A 20,908-nucleotide genomic window follows, 5' to 3' on the forward strand; every position below is an offset into this window, starting at 1 on the left:
AGAATGCTCAGTTCTGTTTCTGTGTCACTCACTGTGTGGCTTTAAATAAATCACTCAATATTTACTACCTACTCTGTGCAAAAAAGCATTATTCTTGGTGTTCTACAGATTTTAACACAAATCCTCAGAACAATCTAAGTATGATGATAACCACTTTAAAGTTAGTGAGATTAGAGGAAATATAAAATACCCATCACAACGTATATACTCAAAATATAATTTTTCACATTATTAATAAATAATAGGAAGGTCATCATGAGATGCTTTTCTAAACCTTTAAAAATTTTTTTCCTTTTTGTTAACTTATATGTTTCCAAACTTAGACAAATATTTTCTTTAGATTTTTTTTTCACCAGGTCTCCTTGCTTAAATCGAAATCTTCTCAAATTGTATTTTCCTCCAACGGCCTCTGTGTCATAGGAACTACCTCCTCCTCACTTCCTAGCTTCACGATGGAAACTTGAAGTGATACTCATGGTTCCCCTCTCTGTGTTCAGTAGACTTCAGTAGACTCGTCCACCAAATATCTCAGGTTTGTCTCCTCCTCCCAGCTCTCACGTGGTCACTCTGACGTAATCACCAACACGTCAGGGAAACAGCGTTTCTCCTTGCTTTCTTACTTGAATTCATCTCAGGATATAATTCCATGGAGGATATAATTTCCTGCTTCGATATACCACAACTCTCCTTGAAAGACTGTCCTGGCAAACCCCCGTGACTCCCTTCCTTAGGTCTGTGTGAGCAAATCGGAATGTACTTAAAGACATGGTTTACTTTAGCTAATTTCATTTGTGACTTTTAATGCTTCCCCATAAGGACTTCGAAATCATTCCTTAACCCTCCTTCCCTATTGGATTTCCACAGAGAGCACTTTCTCTTCTCTCTCCTTTCCTTGATTAATACTCAGCATCTTCATGAAACTTAGTTAACTTTTTTCAACATGTCACTACCTTTTAATTTTATAAACATTAGTATGTTTCCTAATTCATAATTGGATATCTTGCTTATTACGCCAGCTCTCTCCCTAACTGTGCCCCCAAAATACATGCTGAGGTTTTTCTCTCTCTCGATGGCATAACCAGAATCTAAATGACCTTAGATCAATCCTTAGAATGATTTTTAAATGTTTCTTTTCTTCTGTTCCTTAGAGATGCTGACCCCTGTTACCCTTCTAAAGTAGTAAATTTTTATCTGTGGAATGTCTTCTGTATCCATCCTCTCCTGTCTAGTTCCACTGACACAGGGTTAGTTCAGGTCTTATTGTCCGTGTGATTTATTGCCACAATTCCCTGTGCGGTGTCTCTAAGGGTTTCTCTCCTGCCTCAAGCCCTCCCACCCATCCTACACTGTTATTTTTCTAAGTCAGAACTTCGATTGGTCCTTCTTGAAACATAAAAAAACAAAACAACAAGACATCCAATTGTTCTTCATTTACTGCAGAATGAAACCTAAACTCATTGTGTCCTTTGCGTCACTATATAAAATAATACTAAAATAACTTTTTAGTCTCCTTTTCATATTTTCTACACAAATACAAGATCCAGCCCACCAGATAAATATTGTACCTTCCCGTCTCAGAATTTTTCTGAGGGATTCTTTTTGTCTGGCCTATTCACTGGTTGCTGGCATTCCCTTAAATCATTGATGGTCTGGTTCAAATACAACCTTCTCCATAAATTTTTTTCTGGTTACCTTCATCACAATTCAGCATTCTAATAGCTACAATTCCTCTTTTATTTATATCTTGCTTTTGTCATATTATATAATACATTGAAATTACTTGCATGTATGTGTTTCCTCTAGCAGACCATTGATCTTATCCAAAATTTCCAGAAGCTATTCCTGTGTTCTAGCCCTAATCATATAAAACTGTACTTTTATTGCAGTAGGAATTTCATTAATACATTTTATTGACTGAATTCTGCTTCTCTTGAATCTCATCCATGGCTAATCCAGTTCTATATAGAGTACCATCTCTTAAATAATGTTAACTCTATGACTGCCAGTTATTGACAGACATCAGATAGTTTTGACATATTTGTATATTATTACCAACATTTATAACTGAACATTAGAATATAGTATTTCATATTTTGATACTTAGACAAAAATTCTAAAGTAAACATAAAGAGGTTGACTTACTGATTGATCATATTTAACAAGACTATGAGAAACTTGCTTTATGGAGATAATATGTCCTGTCCATATTCTAAAAGAAGTTAAATAGCTTCCAAGTGCTATAAGACTGAGAGGATACGCGCGCGCGCACACACACACACACACACACACACACACACACACATCACACAAACCCACCCACATCTCTTACACATTCTTGATCAGTTAAAATAATGTTCAGTTCTTATTTAATGAAAATCCAGATTTCTATAAGGAAATTATAAACCCACATAAAAGAAGAAGCAGTTTCAGTTGAGAGGCTAAAAAATATACTGCAGTTTCCATTTAAAAATTTGGACTTTTTGTTTTTTTTACAACCAAATAAAAAACAAAAATACAAATATCCTGATATTTTAAAATAATCTGTATTCCCTATCATCTATGACTTTCTGTGCATACAGATCAATTCATACACAACTAAACATATAAAAATGTTTTCAACCTTTCACTTCACATCCTGGTATTTGTAGTGGGATAATAGTTAATAAGACCAAAATTCTTAAGATGGAAGAACCAGGGTGTAAAGCTCCTGTTTTCCTACAAACTCCTTGACTTCCAACACCATTTAAAAAAATCAAATTTGCAGCAATACAGTGAATGGAGATTTAAAATACTGAAAAATTACTTTAAAATAATTAGACAACTCTTACAACTTCATCTAATATATTTCATTAAAATATGTTTTCAAGACTCTTAGGTTCATTCTGTATATCTGATGTTTAAACAAAGCAGTTTTATTAATTTACTCACTAAAGTAAAGATATAGCCAACAACAAGCAAACCGTTAATAGTAATATATATGTAGCATCAGAAAATAGTCTTGAGATAAATAAAATACATTTCTAAAAAGCTTTTCTTCCTTCCAGTATTACATGGTAAGAACTGAACAGACTAGCTGTAAGGAGACAAATTTTTCAGATCTTTGGAGAATAATCACTTTTATGAATGTGATTAAATATACAAACACATATGCATATTTAATACATGCATTTGGATGATTTATCAAAATCAAATGCTCATAATGGAGGAATTTAATAGATACATAATATCTAATAATTTTTAAGTTAAGCTTCACTATCTTATGTTAAAAAATATAAAGGTATTAGATGAGCTTGGCAAAGGAACAAATTATGAATTATGATTCCTATCTTAAATTTTCATTTATTAGGGTTACATCTTCTAATGAGGACAGTCAAATTACAAAATATTTGTTCACGGGCTTCCCTGGTGGCGCAGTGGTTGAGAGTCCGCCTGCTGATGCAGAGGACACTGGTTCGTGCCCCGGTCTGGGAAGATCCCACATGCCGCGGAGCGGCTGGGCCCGTGAGCCATGGCCACTGAGCCTGCGCGTCCGGAGCCTGTGCTCCGCAACGGGAGAGGCCACAACAGTGAGAGGCCCGCGTACTGCCAAAAAAAAAAAAAAAAAAAAATTTGTTCAAAGAAAAATATATAGAGAAAAGCAAACACTCTGCAAATGTAATGATCGATGGAAAAATTCAAGATCAAAAGTCAATATTAAGAGGCATTGTAGTATATTTGGTAGGAATTAAGACTTTCAGAATTCAAATAACAACTTTCCTACCTTCTGGTTATGTAACTTTGAACAGATGTTTAAACTCAAAGCATCTCTGTTGCTTCTTCTGTAAAATGGATTACTAGAAGCACTCATGACTTACATTGTTTTGAGGATTTGAATTAAAATCCATAGAACACTAAGAATAATGCTTTGCATAGAGTCAGTAATAATAAAAATTATTTTCTATTTTTGTTGCTTTTTTACCTATTGCTTTGTTTTGAAATGTCCATTCTAACATGTCAATTCCATTCTTTACTATGGCATCCCTATTATTTCATTTCTCTTTCAGTCAAGTGATCCAATCACAGTAAATATGCTAAAACTATGCTTAAATTATAAGACATCTGGCAGAAATTTCAAAATTTTAAAATCCAGTCAAAAATTTAAAATCCAGTTTTGTTTCTGAAAACAGTCGCATATAGGTATGCAGTTTACATTTAGCATAAACTGTTTAAATATTTCAATTTAGTCCTGCAAGGCTATTATTTTGGCTGACTTAATAAACATATCAATTTACCCACAGTGCTTGAATGAATGACTTAGATACACAGATACAGCTTTGTTTTTTGTGACTAGAAATTTTCTGCATAGCTACACACATATATACACACACTTGAGTGCATGCACACACTCACATCAGAAATGGGCAGGGTTCAGACGTGTGTTTATCTAGATGCCTGATGTCTTTTATAGGAATATATATATATACACACAGACATGTTTTCTCTCTATATATGTATATATGTATACACATGTTTGCATTTGTATATAAATAAATATAGAGAGAGGGACCCCTTCCCACTTTTTTTTTTCTCCTTACTGTGCATAGGAAATGATACTTTTATCTTTTCAGAGCTGTTGATTCACCTGAGCCATTACTGTCCTGATGAACAGGACTTTTTTAACTGTTTGAATTATGTTAATGATATTAAACTGTATTATTGCCCTAAGTGCTTATTCTTTTACTTGCATTTGAATAGCAAAGCAACGTCAATAATACTATTGCAGATGGAAAAAATGTATTTGATAATTTTTTTGTGGTGGGTTTGTTGCTATAACAACGGTTTTCAAGCTAAGCACTATAAAACTGCTTTCTAAATTTGGATGAGCTAGTTATCCTAGTAATATACTTGCCTCTTCTATGTTTTGGTTTCCAATATAGGAAGCAATTCTTTTTGTTTTCCTGCTAAATTTTATTACTTTGTTCTGAGATTTTAAAACATAGTTTAACTTTACCCCTGCCAATGCACACCACCTATTTTTTTCTTTTATTTTTTTCCCTTTTTTTTTTTTTTTTAACATTTTAAGACATTGAAATCCAGATGTGCTTTTCTACAGCGGAACACACAGCTTTGAACCCATTTCTTCTGCTCTGAAGTAAATACAGCAATGTTTAAATGTAGCATATTCTGAAACAGTTTCAATTTCAAGATCTCTTTTAATTCCCTTTTTTCAGTAGTACAAAGTAAAACTGTACTCCACAGGGACTCCAAACATTTTTCTTAAGTAGAGCACTAAAAAAGACTTAGAATTAAATTATATAAACTTAGCACATAGCAAAAATTAATTGTGATTTTTATTTTAAAAAATGGTTTCAAAGAGTCAGAACAGATGAGTAGCTGGCACCGTGCAAAGTTCTAACGTGCGCATGCGCGGGCACACACACACAATCAAAATTGAATTTATTGAGACCAAGAACCAAGAATTATATTCTTTCCTATTAGCATATAGCACTGAGCAGAAAATTATTAAAACCTTAGTATGATGAAGAGAACTGTCCAAAGTATAACTCCATCCCCAACAACCAAAATAAGAAAAAGAAAAATAAATCAATTGACTTCTCCTGATTGTAACAATAAGTACAGTGAGAATTGTTCATAACCAAAGTGAAGAGATATTGGAAGGGATATTAAGCTGGGTATGGAATGAGCAATATAATCTTAGGGAATTAACAAAGTTGCATTTTGCCCCTTTGCTCTAACCACATACCTATGGACATCCATAGTGTTTCATTTCATCATGCCTTATATTACCTTCATTAGGGAAGGGGTTCCATTTGGTACATATGAGACCATACATGGATGTAATATTTTACAGTGAGAATTACAAAGAGATGCATTTGGTTTTCCAGTGAGCTGAGAACAAGCACAGACGTGCAGAGACCAAGGACAGCCATAGAAGAATGTCAAAGCTGTAGACATTATTAACCTAGAGAATTCAATGATTTTTCCTTATAAAACTCTTCTAAAGAAAAATTTTATATAGAATATTTCTCTCTTAACCCACTTTTTCTAATCTACCACTACCTTGTGTTTCATCCAAATTTCTTTTTTATATAAAAGTGCATTCATACAGTTATTCTATTCTCTACTAACCCCTAAAATTAGTCACAAACATTTCAAAGTTTTCTAAGATTTTTAACTAGTAGCAACTAAGAAGAACATTCTACAAAGGCACATAAGGAGCAGTCACAAGAAATCTTAAAACTTTTATAATAGTGTACCTGGAACTCACCTAATCTTACTAGGTAAGCTCTCTCTAAAGCTTTGGTATATGAGCTACTTGGCCTGTCTTAACTTGAGTTATTCCCATTAAAACTCTAAAAATGGAAGTTTTAGCCATGGCAATCAGAGAAGAAATAAAAGGAATACAAATTAGAAAAGAGAAGTAAAACTGTCACTGTTTGCACATGACATGATACTATACATAGAAAATCCTAAAGATGCCACCAGAAAACTACTAGAGCTAATCAATGAATTTAGTAAAGTAGCAGGATACAAAATTAATGCACAGAAATCTCTTGCATTCCTATACACTAACAATGAAAAATCAGAAAGAGAAATTAAGGAAACACTCCCATTTACCATTGCAACAAAAAGAATAAAATGCCTAGGAATAAACCTACCTAAGGAGGCAAAAGACCTGTATGCAGAAAACTATAAGACACTGATGAAAGAAATTAAAGATGATACAAACAGATGGAGAGATATACCATGTTCTTGGATTGGAAGAATCAACATTGTGAAAATGACTATACTATCCAGAGCAAACTACAGATTCAATGCAATCCCTATCAAATTATCAAAGGCATTTTTTCACAGAACTAGAACAAAAAATTTTACAGTTTGTATGGAAACACAAAAGACCCCGAATAGCCAAAGCAATCTTGAGAAAGAAAAACGGAGCTGCAGGAATCAGGCTCCTTGACTTCCGACTATACTACAAAGCTACAGTAATCAAGACAGTATGGTACTGGCACAAAAACAGAAATATAGATCAATGAAACAGGATAGAAAGCCCAGAGATAAACCCACACACATATGGTCACCATATTTTTGATAAAGGAGGCAAGAATATACAATGGAGAAAAGAGAGCTTCTTCAATAAGTGGTGCTGGGAAAACTAGACAGCTACATATAGAAGAATGAAATTAGAACACTTCCTAATACCATACACAAAAATAAACTCGAAATGGATTAAAGACCTAAATGTAAGGCCAGACACTACAAAACCCTTAGAGGAAAACATAGGCAGAACACTATGACATAAATCACAGCAAGATCCTTTTTGACCCACCTCCTAGAGTAATGGAAATAAAAACAAAAAATAAACAAATGGGACCTAGTGAAACTTACAAGCTTTTGCACAGCAAAGGAAACCATAAAGAAGATGAAAAGACAACCCTCATAATGGGAGAAAATATTTGCAAATGAAGCAACTGACAAAGGATTAATCTCCAAAATTTACAAGCAGCTCATGCAGCTCAATATCAAAAAACAAACAAACCAATCCAAAAATGGGCAAAAGACCTAAATATACATTTCTCCAAAGAAGACATACAGATGGCCAACAAACACATGAAAAGATGTTCAACATCACTAATCATTAGAGAAATGCAAATCAAAACCAAAATGAGGTATCACCTCACACTGGTCAGAATGGCCATCATCAAAAAATCTAGAAACAATAAATGCCGGAGAGGGTGTGGAGAAAAGGGAACCCTCCTGCACTGTTGGTGGGAATGTAAATTGATACAGCCCCTATGGAGAACAGTATGGAGGTTTCTTGAAAAACTAAAAATAGTACTACCGTATTACCTAGCAATCCCACGACTGGGCATATACCCTGAGAAAGCCATAATTCAAAAAGATACATGTTCTGCAGTGTTCATTGCAGCAGCACTATTTACATTAGCCAGGACATGGAAGCAACCTAGATGTCCATCGACAGATGAATGAATGAAGGAGATGTGGCACATATATACAATGGAATATTACTCAGCCATGAAAAGGAACAAAATTGAGTTATTTGTAGTGAGGTGGATGGACCTAGAGTCTGTCATACAGAGTAAAGTAAGTCAGAAAGACAAAAACAAATACGTATGCTAACGCATATATACGGAATCTAAAAAAACAGTACTGATGAGCCTAGTGGCAGGGCAGGAATAAAGACACAGACATAGAGAAGGGACTTGAGGACATGGTGGGGGGAAGGGAAGCTGGGATGAAGTGACTGAGTAGCACTGACATATATACACTACCAAATGTAAAATGGATGGCTAGTGGGAAGCTGCTTGGATAGCACAGGTAGATCAGCTTGATGGTTTGTGACGAACTAGAGGGGTGGGATAGGGAGGGTGGGAGGGAGGCTCAAGATGAGGGGATATGGAGATATATGTATACATATAGCTGATTCACTTTGTTGTACAGCAGAAACTAACACAACATTGTAAAGCAATTATACTCCAATAAAGATGAAAAAATAAAATGAAATCCTGTTATTTCAAGAGCTCTTGTCTTCCTTAGGATGTTTTCTTTTCTACCTCCCCCTTATTTCCTGTATTGTTTATATTCTATGTAGTAAGTGACAAATACAATATGGTAACAATGGCTATTTTGGTACATAAATCATTCAAATGAAATTCATTTATACTCCAGAGTACTGCTACACAGTTGTCAATCAATGTCTTCCTACTACGTTCTGCAAAACTTGCTAGGTCTTTTTTCATTTGTGCCATTTGAAAAAAAATGTCCAACAAGGTTCATTGGCCTTAAGATGAACAACTGTCAGCAGAGACATTCTTATGTCTCAATTTAGTAAAAGTTTTTGAAAGAGAGAGCAATTTCCTGTATTTCCTGTAAATTACTATAACTTCCTTTTCACTGTGAAAATACAAAGTGTGTTTTTATTTTGAGAGGTCAAGGAGGTAGTCTTCTTTAATCATCAAAAAGTTGCAATCAAGTAAACAATTACCAGCAGCCTAAGAAATTTAAAGACAGAATTTAAATTGTAGTTATGCAACAAAAACTAAAATTTCATTTAAAATATTCAAATAGGATAGAAATTTAATATTTGAAACATAGCTTATAGTTTAAAATTTATGTCTTGAATGTGGGGACTAAGATGGAGCCAATTGTGAGGGCCCATCTTATGTATTATTAAATATTGTTTGGGAGGCTGGTATATATTTGGGAGTTTGTGTAATAAGAAATGATACATTTTTTCTAGAAGCAGTATTTCATATGAACATTTCTCCAGAGACACAAAAAATATTACGTTTTCTTTAATTGTAGGTTGAATGCAGCATTTATAAGAGTGAGACTTCCTTAAAATAATTAAACAAATTAGGCAAACTATAACACATAAATAAAGTAAACAAATTTTATCATTTAAATTAGTATTTTAAGTGATTTCTAATTTAGTAGGTTGAAAAAGATTTTGGAATATTGCTCTATTTATAATATGTGATATAGTCCAAAAGTTATGAACATTTCTACTTATATGTGAAATGAGGTTAATGTTGGAAAAGTAATAGTGAGTGTGAAATCAATGCTGAGGTATTTAAGATGAAATGTGATATTTTACAACTTATTTTCAGGTCAATTAAAAGTTTTTTAAAAACTTGAAAAAATATAATGGTCAGTAAGTATAAGAAAAGCTATTCAACCTCATAAGTAAACAGAAAAAATGCTAATAATAACTCATATACAATTTTAGGCTCATCAAATAGCCAAAAAATTTAAAAGTCTGAAAATACCAACACTGGAGAGAACAAACACTCAAAGAAATTAAGTTTAGTGAACTAGAGATAAGCATCAATGTGGATGAATATTGGGCATAAAAGTAAGGAAAGGGGCTTCCCTGGTGGTGCAGTGGTTGAGAGTCCGCCTGCCGATGCAGGGGACACGGGTTCGTGCCCCGGTCCGGGAAGATCCCACATGCTGCGGAGCAGCGAGTCCCGTGAGCCATAGCCACTAAGCCTGCATGTCCGGAGCCTGTGCTCTGCAACAGGAGAGGCCACAACAGTGAGAGGCCCGCGTAAAAAAAAAAAAAAAAAAAAAAAAAATGTAAGGAAAAAAACTGCAGAGAATATGTATAGTAGCTAGTTACCTCTCCAGTGGTAAAAGTAGTATGTGACTTAAAAAGTGCTGGTAACATTCTATATCCTAAGCTAAGTGGTGTGTACAAGACTGTTCTTATTATCATGCTTTAATTATAGATATTCCATATATACACTCTTTAGAATGTATAAAGTATTTCAATATTATAGTAATTAAGAGACACATCAGAGGAATACCTGATTTATTAAAAAAAAAAAAAAAGAGGCCAAAATGGCTCTGAATTCAAAACGAGACTATGAACTCATCTCCTATCATGGGCAGACCAAAATTACAACTATTTACAGAGCAACTATCTATGAGAATGACCTGGAGACTAACAGAAAAAAATATTTCAACAACTAAAGATATAAAGAGCCACAATGAGATGGGTGGTAGGACAGAGATGCAGTATAGTTAGGATCCACAACTCTGGGTGGCACCCCACAAATGGGAGGATAACCACACAAGGCTGGAGGAATCACAGGCCCTGACTTCAGACTATACTACAAAGCTATAGTAATCAAAACACTATGGCACTGGCACAAAAATAGATGCATAGATCAATGGAACAGGACAGACAGCCCAGAAATAAACTCTACATTTCTATAGTTAACTAATCTACAACAAAGGAGGCAAGAATATACAATGGGGAAAAGATAACCTGTTCAATAAATGGTGCTCAGAAAACTGGATAGCTACATGTAAAAGAATGAAATTAGAACATTTCCTCACACCATATACAAAAATAAACTCAAAATGGATTAAAGACTTAAAGTAAGACTGGAAACCATAAAACTCCTGGAAGAAAACATAGGCAGTATCCTCTTTGACATCGATCTTGGCAATATATTTTTGGATTTATCTCCTCAGGCAAAAGAAATAAAGCGAAAATAAACAAATAAGACTACATCAAACTAAAAAGTTTTTGTACAGGGAAGGAAGCCATCAACAAAATGAAAAGGCAGCCTACTGAATGTGAGAAGACATTTGTAAATGATATATCTGATATGGGTTAATATTCAAAATACACAAAACTCTCACAACTCAACATCAAAAAAAAACATACAATCTGATTAAAAAATGATCAGAAGATATAGACATTTTTTCAAAAAAGACATACAGATGGCCAACAGACACATGAAAAGATGCTCAACATCACTAATCATCAGGTAAATGTAAATCAAAACCACAATGAAATACCACCTCACATCTGTCAGAATGACTATCAACAAAACAACAACAAATAACAAGTGTTGGTGAGGATGTGGAGAAAAGGGAGTCCTCGTCCACTGTTGGAGAGACTGTAAATTGATGTGTCCATTATGGAAAACAGTATGGAGGTTTCTAAAAAAATTGAAAATAGAACTATTATATGTCTGGCAATTTCACATCTGGGTAGTTATCTGAAGAAAATAAAAGCACTAATTCCAAAAGATTTATGCACCCCAGTGTTCATTACAATAGTATTTATGGTAGCCAAGGTATGGAAGCAACTTCTCCATCGATAGAAGAATGGATAAAGAATATGTGGTATATATGTACAATGGAATATTACTCAGCCATAAAGAATGAAATCTTGCCATCTGTGAAGACAGGAATGGATCTAGAGGGTATCATGCTAAGTGAGATAAATCAGACAGAGAAAGGCAAATAGTGCATGTTCTCACTTATATGTGGAATCTTAAAAAACAAAGCAAAGAAACAGAATGAAAACAGACTCATATTTATAGAGGACAAACTGGTTGTTCCCAGAAGAGAGTGGAGTGGGTGGTTGGTCGACACAGGTAAAGCAAATAAAGAGGTACAAACCTCCAGTGATAAAATAAATAAGCTACAGTGATATAATACACAGCATAGGAAATATGGTCAATAATATTATAATAACTTTGTTTGATGACGGTGATTAGACTTACAGTGGTGATCATTTCATTAAGTATGCAAATATCAAATCGCTATGTAGTACACCTGAAATTAACATAATATTATATGTCAACTATATTTCAATTAAAAAAAAAGAAGTAAAGAGTAGTGGATGGAAATTATCAATTCCAGCAAAGAGCTAGAGAGCAAAGCTCAGGGTAGACATAAAAAAATGAAGGGTTGAATGAAAATAAAATGCAATGTCTATGACTGCTTTAACAGTTTAATCTGTTATCTGAATAATAATAATAATATATTCTACCTGCCACAAGATTCTATAATCAAGGTGCTTTTCTCCACGATAATTTATTTCAGAACACACTGTATTTCTACAGGGAGTATAAAAGGAGCAAGTTTTTATTTTGTTTTTCTCTTCAGTCATTCTTCAGATAGGAAACAATTTTGTAGCATATTTTGATGATTATCATGAACAACAACACTTAGCTCGTCTTAGCTGAAGAGCCTTATAATAATCTGAGCTAACTAATTGGCTAATTAATTAATCACTATTTATATAATCACAGAGAATGACAAAATATACAAAACCAATCAGAAAATATCCCCTGTGCTTATCCCCAGGGCTTTTAAGGCATTAACCATGAGATTTAAAGGCTCTAATAGGGGATGTTTTCCTCCTTGCTGGGAGGTGACCAGCTTGGCTGCTCTTACCAAAATATTTTCTAATATCTTCTCTTTCCCATGGAGACAATTGCTACACCTTGAGTAGCAAAATGGAGCAGCATGGACTTTGTGTTCTTCCCCTGGTGTATCAAGAGATTGCTCTCTGCTCAGTACTTATCTTACACCGTGAACTAACAAAGTGAGCACTCAAGTTAGTGTTAGATCCATTACTATTTAGCCTGTTTTGAGTGCAAATGAATTCAGGGAATGTCTAATCCTAAATTAAAATCTAGTTTGTCCTGAACAGAACATCCTTACTTGGTAACAGGTCTTGTTTTAAAATATGCTTTTTAAAGAATAATAATTGATTAATATGCAGAAGACAGGTGTAAATGAAAGTATGCCTCTAAACTCCTGTTTCTAACAAAAAATAGACATGTTCACAATAACTGATGTCATCAAGAAAATAAATACATAAAAACTAAGTAAAATGCTCTGAGTAGAATATAATTTCTGGGTACAGTAACTAAAATGAAGATTTAGCTTCTTTGTTCATTTAATACTTAACCCCTATATATCATTACAAATTTCAGAAATATTTATAATATAGCGTCATTTGGTACATCTCACAGTCATGTTAGGAGGGGGTCCTACTGCAATTCTTGTTAATCAAAGGGTCATAAATAGGATGGAAAAAAATTCAAAATGCCAAGTTCCAGTTGAAAGATTGTGCCTTCTCTGCTGCACGAACACAGTGTGTCCCCAGTTAGACAGTCCTTTAGTTTAATTTTCCTGAGGACTGCTGGTACTTACTGAAGTTTTAGGCTTTCTTCCTTATAACCAATGAGAGCCTGAGGGGATGGCTAGCATCTTGGCACATGAAACAATTTTTCTCTGTCTGAAACTAACTTGTCATGACCTTGGGTTTATTACAGGATATCCAAAATGATGCATTCCACCTATTTTCCTTCTTATTTGATTCCTTCCCTTTACTTATCATAACTAAGATTGCAAGTATTAAGCTTGATGGTTTCTAAATCTATACTGCCACCTCTGATGGTGTCTGAAACTCGATCTATTTTTTCAAATGCCTACATCTGGATGTCCTATGTTAAGTCATTAGATCTTAAACCAAACTCCTCATCTTCCTAGCACCTTTTCCTCTGCCCGATTCTGCATATGTTTATGGACACACTCAGGCTAAAACCCATGATACTACAGCATCTGCACCTTTTTTTTTTTCTTGCTCCTTCACTGAGCATGTTTCCAAGTCCTGTCAATCCTGCATGGTCTCTCCCAGTCTCCCCTTTCCATCATGACTGCCACCAAGCTCTGTCTTGGCTCTGTCAGGCCAGGCTCTGTCCTAGAAGCTTTCTAGTACTTATCTCATTCAGGTCTCATCCCAATACTAAGAACTGTGTTGCTTTCCATCGGTTCTACAGATTTGCAATCTGAGAATTGGAGAGGTTTTCAGACATGTTCGGGGTTAACTAGTAAGTGTAGATGCCCAGACTGAAACCCAACCACAAGGCATTGTATTCTAAAAGAAAGCTTAGACATTCAGGACAAATAGTCTGGGTTTGCTCCGCTACTTACTAGCTAGATGAGTATCGATATTGCTACGCCTCATTTTACTCATTCAGAAAATGTACAAAATATTCCCTCTTACTGTCGTCATATGAAATGATATACTGCCTGTTAATGATTATCCCAGTGCTTAGTGTCTTTTAATATGCCAAATAAATACTATTTTAAAACATGTATAATAATTATTATGCCCATATAGTTGTAATAGGCTCTTTTAGGTCTTCTCAAAAATATCTCCCTATTCAAACAACATATTTTTCTTCAATCCTAGATCTGATCATGTCACTGTCTGGCTTAAAATCTTCAGTGATTCAAATGGTATCCTTCTACCCAGAGAGCTCCATATTATGGCCACAACCAAATCTTCAGCATTTAGTCCCACTACTATTTCTTATTTACTTTATCATCCAACTAAGACAAGCAACTTAACATTTGTCCTGATAGTCTCAGCCAAGTCTGAGCTTGGGCTGACCTGCTGGCCAAGAATCTACTTCACCATCTTGATTTGCTAGTGTTCTGTCAAACCATTACAGAAGACTCAAATGTCACCTCCTCCAAGAAACCTCCCTAATTACTAGAAGAAGAAATATCATTTCCCTTCCTTTGTTCCCATTGCCCATAGTAATATCGTCATGGCACATATTGTATTCTGCCTCGTAATGTTGATAATTGTGAATATGTCTTTCCTATACTACTGAAATCAAGAACCTAATATTTCACATATTTGTGTAAACCCTATAGTGAAGAATATACAGAGCCCATAGGTGAGAAATAAATGATTTGAGCATTGAATTAAATTATATTAAGTTAATATATAAACTGTAAATGTTTTCAGCTGAATGCCCAGTTTGGAAGAGATATTACTGGTGTATATTTTCTCACATTTTTCATTCTTATCATTTAAAAGTGTACTTTCATATAATTTTGACTTTTTTTTTTAAAGTGGAGAAAGACCCTATTTTCTTCCATAAAGGAATTTTTTTTTTTGGAAAAGTAGTTTTTCCTTCCATTGACAGAGTTTAATATATGGCCACTTGAAAGAATTCAGAAGAAAAAAAAAACCTGGGACATTTACATTGAGACTTTAGATGAAAGAAAGATAATTACAATTAAATATACCCTGTACAGTGGCTGTCCTCCTCCGAGTATATTTGAGGACAATATTGACTCTGCCAAAATACTTATATGTAGCTTCTCTTTCCAGTCAAGTCAAACTCTACTTACAATAAACATTTTAAATGCACCCCAATGTTCACAGTAGCATTATTTACAATTGCCAAGATATGGAAGCAACCTAAATGTCCATGAACAGATGAATGGATAAAGAAGCTGTGGTATATATACATACATATATATATATATATACACACACACACACATACACAATGGAAAACTAATCAGACATAAAAAAGAACGAAATTTTGCCATTTGCAGCAACATGGATGGACTTGGAGGGTATTATGCTAACTGAAATAAGTCAGACAGAGAAAGACAAATACTGTATGATATCACTTATATGCGGAATCTAAAAAATACAACAAATTAGTGAATATAACAAAAAAGAAGCAGACACAGATATAGAGAGCAAATTAGTGGTTACCAGTGGGGAGGGGAAGGAGGGGCAACATAGAGGTGGGGGAGTGGGTGGCACAAGCTATTGGGTGTAAGATCGGCTCCAGGATGTATTGTACAACATGGGGAGTGTAGCCAATATTTTGTAATAACTGTAAATGGAAAACAAACTTTAAAAAATTGTATAGAAAGTTTAAAAAATATATCTCCCAGCTGAAAAATAAATTAATTTAAAAAACATTTTAATTGACACAGTAATTCTCTCTATGTTTATATAGAACATGGATCATTCTTATAAGTCTTTGATAGTACCTGCTTTTATTTTTTGAACCAATTGAGTGTCTTCAAGTAGTACATAAACTTCTTGCATCTGGGCACCTAAGGAGGTTCTAAATGCAATTCTTCCCTGAATATCTAAAGAATCTGAGTCAGATTCTACAGGGCTGTAGTTTCACACAAGTCTTGCTGATGGGTCCTCTCTCCTTTATAGGATTATTGTTGTGACTGAGTTCCTGCTTCCAGGTCTCTGTCATGTTCTCTCTGCCAAACTCCATGTTGTCAAATTCCACCTCTTCCACTATCTTCTGTTCCTTTTTTTTTTTCTTTTTCTTTTCAGAAAGAAGACTTATGCCCACAAACCTAATCCATTCATTCTGCAGTGAAATATCCCTATAAATGTTGACCCCCATCTGCCTGGGCCACTGCCTAGCTCTTATGCTACACTTGCTGATTGCATGCTGGCTCACTTGCTTAGAAACTGCCGAGGAGCTTTCAGATGCTGCTTGATTAACTCTGACGGGCCATCCATCCAGTTCCTGCTGCCTGGACTGTCCTGCATTGTTGAATCTATACTGGTTGATAATGTGTCAAATCTGGAGTCCATCTACCACATACCAACCTTTCCTTTTAGGCTCCTTTCCTTTTTTTGATTGTGACTCCATTTATTCTAAGATATCACAGATTCTTTAAAAAATGTTTATTAAGTTGTCAAATATAACAACTTGTTTCAGTTACAATTGTAAAATGTTAGAAAACTAGTCTTCAATTGCCATTGTAGCCTCTCATCATCTCTGTTGATGCTCATAGAACCAATATCTTTCTATTTTCTTAGGTCACTTCTTTAAATATCATGAGATTTTTTTCTTTTTCTCTTCCAACCCTTACTCAAATCTATAACAAGGGTCTTAACTTTTTTTCTATGCTAGATTTCTTTTTTCCTATTCATAGTAATCTGGCTCCTTTTAAACATGGTAATTCCTACAAGTTTGAACTGGGATTTTATTTAGATATTTACATTAATAATAAAAAAAAAACCTTTCTCAAGTATTTTCATCATATCATTTCCTTGTTTAAGAACAGTTTTCAAATAGCTATTGGGACTAACCAAAACTCATTTCTCTGTACTTTAAGACCCTCTATTAACTGTCTTCTTTATATCTATTAACTTAACATCTCTGTTTCAGTCATTCAATTTGCACAATTTATTACTTTTGCACTATAAATCTTTGAACCTATGATTTTCAGTGTAGGAAATATGGAATCAAACAATTGCATAAAGACATCCAAATTAAGACACTGGTAAATTGCTTTATCTGGACCAAACCTTAATACCAGTCTACGTATATAGATCCATTAAAAACACTACGTGGGGGAAAGAGTCAAACGAATTAGCCAGCTAGTCACTTATTTTGGACTTCAGGTTTATAACATAGACTTTTTTTTCGCCTCTGACTCAAAATATACATATCACTTGTTTTGAGACAAAACTCAAAACTATCCTTAAATTGTTCTTTTTTAAAGTAGTAAGTTCAATTCTGAGACTAATTAGTTCTGCACTCACCAAACAGAAAACAGTGTAATGACTGTCAATATAATATTTTCAAATCAGGTCTAAGCTTACTTATTACATATGTTGAGACGTAATTAGATGTATGGGAAAAAAACTGTTTCACCACCTAATTTTGGAGTTGACTCATGTACATGAAGATGATAAGTGACAGTTAAGGTCGTGATTATTTAAGGACACAGTTTCAGCTTGGGTCATTAGGGCATCTGTTGCCTTCTCATAAGAAGTTGGACTTGAGATAGCTTTTGAAATATGAGTAGATTCAAGGAAAGTATTTTAGCGAAGGCTTAGAAGCTGAGAAAAGAGGTGAACATAAACACTATCAATGCATCGCAGGGGAATAAACAGTGGGCTAGCCTAACAGAAGCAGTGTATATTGAGTAGTAGTAAGAATAGATGTTGAAAAGGCAAATTGAGCTGGATTACATAGGACCTTAAAATAAAGTCTGGATTTCTCAGGCAAATAATGCCTTAAATATAGTCTTATACAGAGTAGATGTCCAATGAATAAATGGATGCATTTCTTCAAGAAATCTAAAGACATAAAATGCTAATAATGGTGCCTTGTTGCCAACAGAGAGAATAATGACAGCTCAACAGAACTGATGAAAGCACCAGAATTATTTATAGCATCAATAATATATTTGATTTCATTTCCAGTGTGGAAGCTTACATTCACCATCGAGAAAGAGCATTTATTCTGTCTTAGGGAAACTATGAAAAAAAGAACATATTTTCTCAATTCTATCAAATTTCTATGACTATACCAAGTGTTAACAACCGAGGGTAAAACACTGTTCATAGAAATCAGGTTAGTGGTCTGCAAGAAGACTTTATAAATTAAGTTTTTAATAATCAGGATGGCCCTTTATTATTTTACTTTTCTCTAAAAAATGCATTATCACTCAACTGATATCACTTTGGGAATGAACATTACCTACACGTAAGTAAGGCCATGATGAAAACAAGAGCTGCTTTCAAAACCAAGAAAGAGTAAATTCAAGTGTATAAGACATCACCCTCCATAGGGTGATGAAGGTCATCTTGCTAATAGAGCTTTAGATTTACAGGAAGTATTTCATGATGGCTTTGAGGACCACACAGAAATATTAACAAGTGAAAACATGACGATATTTTCTGACTTCATTCATAGCTAATATTTCACAATCTTTCAAAATACAATTAGTTTCTACAAGTTTCTATACATTAAATTTCACTCATATATTGAATTTTTAGATACACAGTGAAATTTAATTAACAGTCAGATGACAGTTACTGAAACTGAGCTTAATTTTGCTTGCCTTAGAAATGGACATATTAATTTCTATATCAGTGGCTTTGGTCAGATGAGGGCATGATGAAATAAGATAAAGCACACAAATCTCAAAAAAAAAACCCAAACCTAGATATATTGTAGTTTAGATATGGCAAAACCATGTAGTGGAAAGAATATGGACTTTCAAGTTCAGTTGAAAAACTTGCATTCTTTTCACTGCATCAAACTCTGTGCCTTAAAAACACTAATTCTTTAACTGTATGATCCAGAATCTCTACCACAAAGTGAGAAAATTGGCTCAAATAATAATATGCGGGTATATGTTTTGCCCATAGAGTGAGGTGGTGCTGCAGTCAAGGCCATGTTTGAATTTGTTGTTGATTGCTCCCAGCTATGTGTTCCCAGTCCAATCGTGGGAGTGGCCTGGGGAAGGTCCAATCATGCACATAGCCAAGGTTTTTCAACCCTAACCCTCCAGCTTTCCTCAATTTGTTCTATTGAGGAACAGCATACTTCTACTCTCTAATTTAGAATAATATAGAAAAATGTCACTAGCTATCCAATACCCTAGCTCTGGAAAATCTGGGGAGATTTTGAGGGAGGATGGATTTCTCCTCATCTATCAGTGTGCAAAGAAATCTTACACCACCAGAAAAGGAACATGAGGATGAAGCACGGGTAGTATGCAGAGCTTTTCTACACACAGTTCAAGATTCTTTCCCACAAAATCATATTTATCCAAAAAATAATAGTCAAAAGAGAAATCAAATTCCCAAGACTAGAACTATAATTTTTATATTGAAAAACAGTATTCCCTATTGACCTATAAGTAACCCAACAAGTTATTTCAGTTCCAGTCAAGTTTCTGATATTCTTTGGTTAATAGTTCTGAGCAAGAACCAGATACAACACCCAAAGGGGAAGAAAAGAGTATTTTCTTCAAAGTGACAGTTAACTTAGCATGGGCACGTGTGTGTGTTTGTGTGTGTGTGTGTGTGTGTGTGTGTATAGAATATACAATTAGTATACATATGCACATACATACACACTATATATATATCTATATATATACACACGTAACTTCTCTGATTCTTTATCTGTCTGTGGCATTGTTCCAGCCTTTGTTAAATTTTGGTATTCTGTTATTTTGTTTGGGGTTATGTCACTCAAGAAGTCCTCAGTAATCCTTGAATATTAGATGAGTAGTGGTGAATAGCTATTTGTTTTCTATTGAGAATAAGTGATAGAGCTGAATTTGAGGTGGAAAAATTTGTTAAGAGTTATAAAGAACTTTTTCAATTCATACAGTTTATTAGGAAACTTTTCCTTTCAGGATTTCAGGATAGGAATCACTCAGAGAACCATTTGAAGCACATGACCTTGCCTTAAGTTTTTGATTTTAAAATTAAAATAAAACTAGAATTTACATTAATTAAAAGGAATAGTAAATACATAAAAAGCATAAGTGAAAAAAAAGAAAAATCTAGACAGAATTTAAGAGGGATCACTTAATCCCTTTACAACAATACTCCAAATAAAATATTTGGATCCCAGTCAAGCGATACTTCATTCAGTGGCTCATTAAAAACAGAGTTCACTGATCCACATGTATTTTGAAGATTTTTAAAAAGTTAACTTATTTCACTGGTTTTAATAATATTTTATTATAATGGTCATAAGGTGTTAGGATGGGGAAAAAAAGCTGTTATATTGAGGTTTCATCTTTGGAGGATAAAAAGCCTAACAGCAGAAATACAAAAAAGATGACGATCTTAACAATCTCTAGTTCCTTTATTATCCTAAGCTGTGTTCTATTATTTTTGTTTATATGCTTGCTAAAATTACTTGTTCACAGAAAGAATTTAATTATATATAAAACAAGATAGGCACAAGTGAAACTCTTGAATCAAGATGATAAAAAAGGGAATTATTCTCAGAACTACCTACCCACC

The 20,908-nt window shown here is 34.2% G+C and overlaps 1 protein-coding gene across 1 annotated transcript in view; it reads right to left on the bottom strand.

Annotated features, from left to right (window-relative positions):
• LOC101270501 (N-deacetylase and N-sulfotransferase 4) overlaps positions 1-20,908 on the bottom strand; it is a 251,015-nt gene that overhangs the window by 228,201 nt on the left and 1,906 nt on the right. The window lies entirely within an intron of this gene.

This window comes from Orcinus orca, chromosome 4 (assembly GCF_937001465.1).
Source record: "Orcinus orca chromosome 4, mOrcOrc1.1, whole genome shotgun sequence".
Lineage (NCBI taxonomy): Eukaryota > Metazoa > Chordata > Mammalia > Artiodactyla > Delphinidae > Orcinus > Orcinus orca.